Here is a 5,483-nt window from a genome sequence, read left to right as displayed (position 1 = left end):
TTAGACATACATTAAGTTGTAGTTAGGGAATCAACAAAAAAAAAACACACTTGCGTTGATATTTCTGCTTGCGTATTCTTTTGCAACAGTCTTGGTGAGACCAATCACTCCTGCCTTTGCAGGACTATAATTAGCTTGGAATACATTACCGACTAAACCAACAACAGATGCCCCTGCTCAATTGAATGATATTTCAATATCTCGAAAAAAAACTAAAGCATAAAGATGCTGCAGTAACAAGATTATTACCATTCTAAACAAAGACATCTACATTATAAAATTGAGAACCCCAGAAAGTTTGTTATGTAAACCAAAATATAGTATAAATATTTGACAAAGGATTAAGGTTAATCATTTTTTATATTTGACAAATGATTAAGTTATTGGTTTGTATTTGATGTTGGTGCATCAAGTATGCAGTTTAGTCATGCCGATTGGATTTGGTAAATGGACTCAGAGATAGATATCTCCAAATCAAGTGCAATCAAGTATAAGCAGCATGTATTCAATTTAACTGAATATTATTATTGTCAAATGCAATAAGATGAACTCATGTATATACCTATTCATAGATATGATCTTGTATGCATTCGGCTATCTCAGAGCGCACTTCATCAATTTCTTCTTGAGAGTACTCCGCTTTTGTGAACTGTGAACACACATAAATTATATGATCTTAAAGAACAAAATATAATTAATTGGAAAAAAATAATAACTAAATAACAATTCGTGAAGTGATACCAAAGATCATTTTGAGAAATTCGTCCTAGTTGATCTACTAAGATTACCCCAAAGAAGTCATCTGATATGATTCACATGCTGTGAGCATAAGGTATTTTAGAATTGGTATCGACTTTTCCACCCGTGGATGGATTGTCAATCAAGTAACCCTGAAAGCCAAGGCTTTTTCTTTCATATAAACTATGACATAATTTAAAGATCAAAATTAGATTCTTTCCCTTTATTGCCAGTGGCCCATCAATTAAAGCAATTTACCTAGAGGTTAAGTAATGGTTCTTTCCCTTCATCAATACCTGAATTACAGTAAATGAAAATGGCATGTAAATTAACACCCTCATCAATAGTTTACATTAAAAGTAGAGTTACCATCCAATATTCTTTTGGCCACCATAGGTACAATTTTTCCAGCATATGAATCCCCAGCAATGTAGAGGGGATTGGAGATGAACTGTGGGTGCTCAACAAGCCACTGCAAAAGTGAAAGATTACATCTTTAAGGCACTTACAGTAATTACATCAGGAATATATATGATCTTTCCCACCTGTAAAAGAAACTTAGAAGCCTGTTCGGACCAAATAGTATCGTTGGCATCATACCCTTCATATTTTCTTGAGTATGAGAATCCAGAACCCAACGGGGAATCTACAAAGATAATGTTGGCTACCTGCACAAATGTTTTCACGCAGACAGGACAAAAGCATGTATCATATTGCTTCCTCAATTACTGATCAAGAAGAAGAAGTTACCTTGGTCCAGGAATAAGGATGGTAGACCAAGCTTGGCAAGCTCCCGTTGTACTCGACTGTCACAAATTTCAGGGGCCTGCGAATGGATTTCTACTATGAAACGAGAGTAGCTAATCATAGCAAACATGGAAATTTCACCCACCGATTTCGAAGACTAATCCGCTAAAGGCAGAGCACCTGGGCCCGCCGGTCAGCTAGAGGAGCAGGGGGTCCTCTGCCGGATTGTTCTCCGACTCGATGAAGTAGTAGAAAAACTCACCGTCGTGGTCTTGGTCCACCTCCACGTACCTGCACCAACGAGAGCAGAGGTTCATGGGGGTCAGATCAAAGTTAAGGTTGGGGAAAACAACATCCGGACCCTGTCTCTAAGTAGAAGGGAAGGGGGCCTTGGAATCCAGGTAAATAGGTGACCACAGAAGATGAGAGAGCAGAGGAAAAGAAGTAGAGAAAGATCAGTGAGACAATCAGGAGAGGGATTTCCATCTTCCTCCTCCTCCTTCCTTCTTCTTCCTTCTTGTGTTGGAACTGGCTGAAAGTCGAGGCGACGAGGAGGAGGCGGTGAAGATGGCTGAAAGTAGACGCCGCTAGGAGGAGGTGGCGAGGCCGAAAGTTGAGGCGACAAAGAGGGCGGCGAGGAAGGAGGCAACGAAGAGGGTGGTGAGGAGGGAGGCGGCGAAGAGGGCGGTGAGGAGGGAGGCGGCGAAGAGGGCGGTGAGGAGGAGGCGGCGAAGAGTAGGATTTTGGGAAAGAGACAGAAAAAAAACAAAGCGTAAAACAGACAAATGACGAAGGAGAAAAAGTGGCGAAAGAAAAAATAATCGCATTCAACAACACTTAATAGACAACGATTTTTAAAAACTGTTGTCGTAATCCCAAAAAAGCGCACATAGACAACAGTTTTAAAAAATTGTTGTCGTTCCCTTTAAAAAACGTTGTCGTATCCTCAAAAAAACATAAATTGACAACGGTTTTTAAAAATCGTTGTCATTGGCCAAAAAAATTACTAAAAGACAACAGTTTTTGTTAAAACCGTTGTTAAAAGGCAAAAAGACAACGGTTTGGTATAAAACTGTTGTCGTTTGAGTGTTGTTGAATGACATTTTTCTTGTAGTGTCATATTTGGATAAGATCTTTTATTTTTGTCTCTCGCACTTTATCTATTCTATAAATATTTCTTTCCCCTTCTATTGCATCTAATTTTGTATACAAACGTTCAAAAGTTTTATTCTTGACTTTATTCATTGTTTTCTTGGTCTTTTTCTTGGTTAATATATACTTTTTAAAGTTTTTATCATTCTTACAAATGTATAAAATCTTATAGGCTATTCATTTTTCTTTCACTTTCTCTAATACTTTGTCATTCCAATACCAAGATTCTTTACTTGATGGTGCACGTCCCTTTGACTCATTGAGTACACTCTTGGTTACTATTTTTCAGCTTTGATATCATCTTATCTCATGTTCTGTTTGTATCATTGTGTATTTCTCCTTATAATTGTACTCCTACCATCTCTTAAATATATTTTGATTCATGTCTTTTAACTTCCACCACTTAATTTAGGAGTCATGCATATTTTCATCTATAGATACAATGTTTGAGATGTATATCCAACACTACTAACCTATGTTGAGTAGTTAAGTTTTATATAGGGATGACATTGTAATCTTTAAAAATCTTTCTATCTTTCTTCCTAATCATAAGAAAGTCAATTTGTGACTTATTATTCCCACTTTTGAATATAATCAATTCTTCTTCTCTTTTCTTGAAAAAATATATTATCTAGTATAAGGTCATATGCTATAGTAAAGTTCAATATAGTTTCTCCTTCTTCATTTCTTGTTCCAAACTCATAACCCTCATGCATCCTATCATATTCCTTATTTTTAACTCATACATGCTCATTTAGATCTTTTCCTATAAAAATCATTTTGGTTGGCAGAATATTTTGCAATAGCTCTTCTAGGCCATCCCAAAATCTAGATTTGGTGTGTTCATCTATCCTTCTTGAGGTGTATATATGATAATTACATTAATATTTTCTTTCACTATCATTATCTTGAGGATTATAATTGTATCCCTTTTCTCATTATCACTCCATTCTAGCGAATTATCTACAACAATACTTACTCCATTTCTTATTTAATCTTTCTTGTGTACCATAACTTAAAACCTGAATTATCTATCATCCTTTTCTTCTCTCAAACTCATTTTATCTCTTGTACACACAATATTAATTCTTTTTCAAATTATCATATTTATTATCTCTATTGTTTTACCAGTGATCGTTCTTAGATTTCATGTTTCAAATCTTAGTGTTGGTAAAACACTCTCTTTTTGGAAGAAGATAAACTCATTCCTTTTCTAATTCCTTGATTAATTAATTCTTTCCTTTATTTTTTATCCTTTTCTAGTAAGTAAATATTATGGCATGCGTGATTAATCTTTTTCCACTATCTTTTAATGGACAAAGTTGTATATATGTGTTGGTTAAATATTTAAATAATGAGTGGGATATTTTTTCTGGTAATTGACTTTATGGTATCAGAGTTATAAAAAAAATTCCTCTCTATTTATCTCTTTCTCTTCGTTTCTCATAGAATAATGAGTTCAGAGACTAGCATGGATAAGGATGTGTCTTCATCTAGAACATCCAAATAAGTGAATGTTGGGTTTTTCGGGCCGCGAAAACCGTATTTTCGCGTCGCGGAAACCCCGAATCACCCATGCCATTGGATCTCGTGCGAAGAATAGATTACAAAATAATTTCTTGTACAAGTTTCTACTTAGATCTACTCCTAGATCTACATGAAGAAAAGGGTTATACCTTTAAAGCGTGCCTTTCGCGTATCCCGCTCGTCCAAAATGCCGGATCTCGAGAGTATCAAGATAGATACTCCTCTAGAAGTATCCACACGGACACGTAGGTGGAGAAAAACACACAAAGAGGTGTGCTAGCACCAATGTGTGGTTCGACCAAGTTGAGGAGGAGAGGGAGAGGGAGAGCTAGAGGAAGAAGAAGGAATAATGAGGCTTGAATGAAAAAATCAATTTCATTCACAATGATAAGTGGTCGGCCACTTCTCCAAGGTGTAACCCCCCATTCTCATTAAATGTAGCCATTAAAGAGAATAGAGTTGTAACTCCCATGAGGTGGCACACTTTGATGATGTGGCACATCATCCTTGGTCCACATCTTGCCATCTCACCAATGATGTGGCAATTAGTCAAGTCAAACTTGACTCTTCCTCTTCCTCTCAAGTCAAGTCAAGTCAAACTTGACCAAATCTCTTCCATGGTTGATCTAATCTAACCATTTGTTCAAGCCAACTTAATATAATGAATCTAATTCATTAAATTAAGTTGATTTAATGAGTCATAATCTAAATTAGACTCATTGAATACATGAATCAACTTGAGTCCAACTCAATTAGCCCAATTTGGATTACTCTTCATCCAATTTGATTCATCAAATGAATCTAATCCTCTTAGTTCATCATATGAACCCAATCTCCATCTAATTGTCCTTAGTGTGTGACCCTATAGGTTCTTGTAATGTTGGCAATGCCCCTAAACCCATTTAGGAGCATAAGTAATGAGCGGTATCTAGCAACACATCATTACTACCCAATGTTACAAGAATGTTGAGATCCAACATCACCTTGTGACTACTAATTGTGACTCCTCACAATATATGACAAGTGTCCTTCTATCCTAGACATCTAGATTGATCAATGTGAGGCATAGACCATGTCATCCTCTGACCAATCTAAATCTTGAACTCCAAGTAGACTCACTAAATCAAATGAGCTCAATATCTCATATTGACTCATTTGGGCATGGTCATGCACTTCGTGGTCTCACTCTATCAAGAATACCGATGTCTCTCCCATCATATAGGAGGGATAGATCCCATCTACATCACTCACATCCCTCCGTATAATTTGTTACATACCCAGTAATCGCCTTTATAGTCCACCCAGTTACGGATGGCATT

At 36.5% G+C, this 5,483-nt stretch overlaps 1 pseudogene; it reads right to left on the bottom strand.

Annotated features, from left to right (window-relative positions):
- Positions 1-894: 894 nt before the first annotated feature.
- Positions 895-1,978, bottom strand: LOC121968285 (annotated as a pseudogene).
- Between the last annotated feature and the right edge of the window lie 3,505 nt (positions 1,979-5,483).

Source organism: Zingiber officinale, chromosome 3B (assembly GCF_018446385.1).
Source record: "Zingiber officinale cultivar Zhangliang chromosome 3B, Zo_v1.1, whole genome shotgun sequence".
In the NCBI taxonomy this organism is placed as follows: Eukaryota; Viridiplantae; Streptophyta; class Magnoliopsida; order Zingiberales; family Zingiberaceae; genus Zingiber; species Zingiber officinale.
Note: the sequence above shows the minus strand (reverse complement) of the source record. Positions and strands in the feature narration are given on the sequence as shown.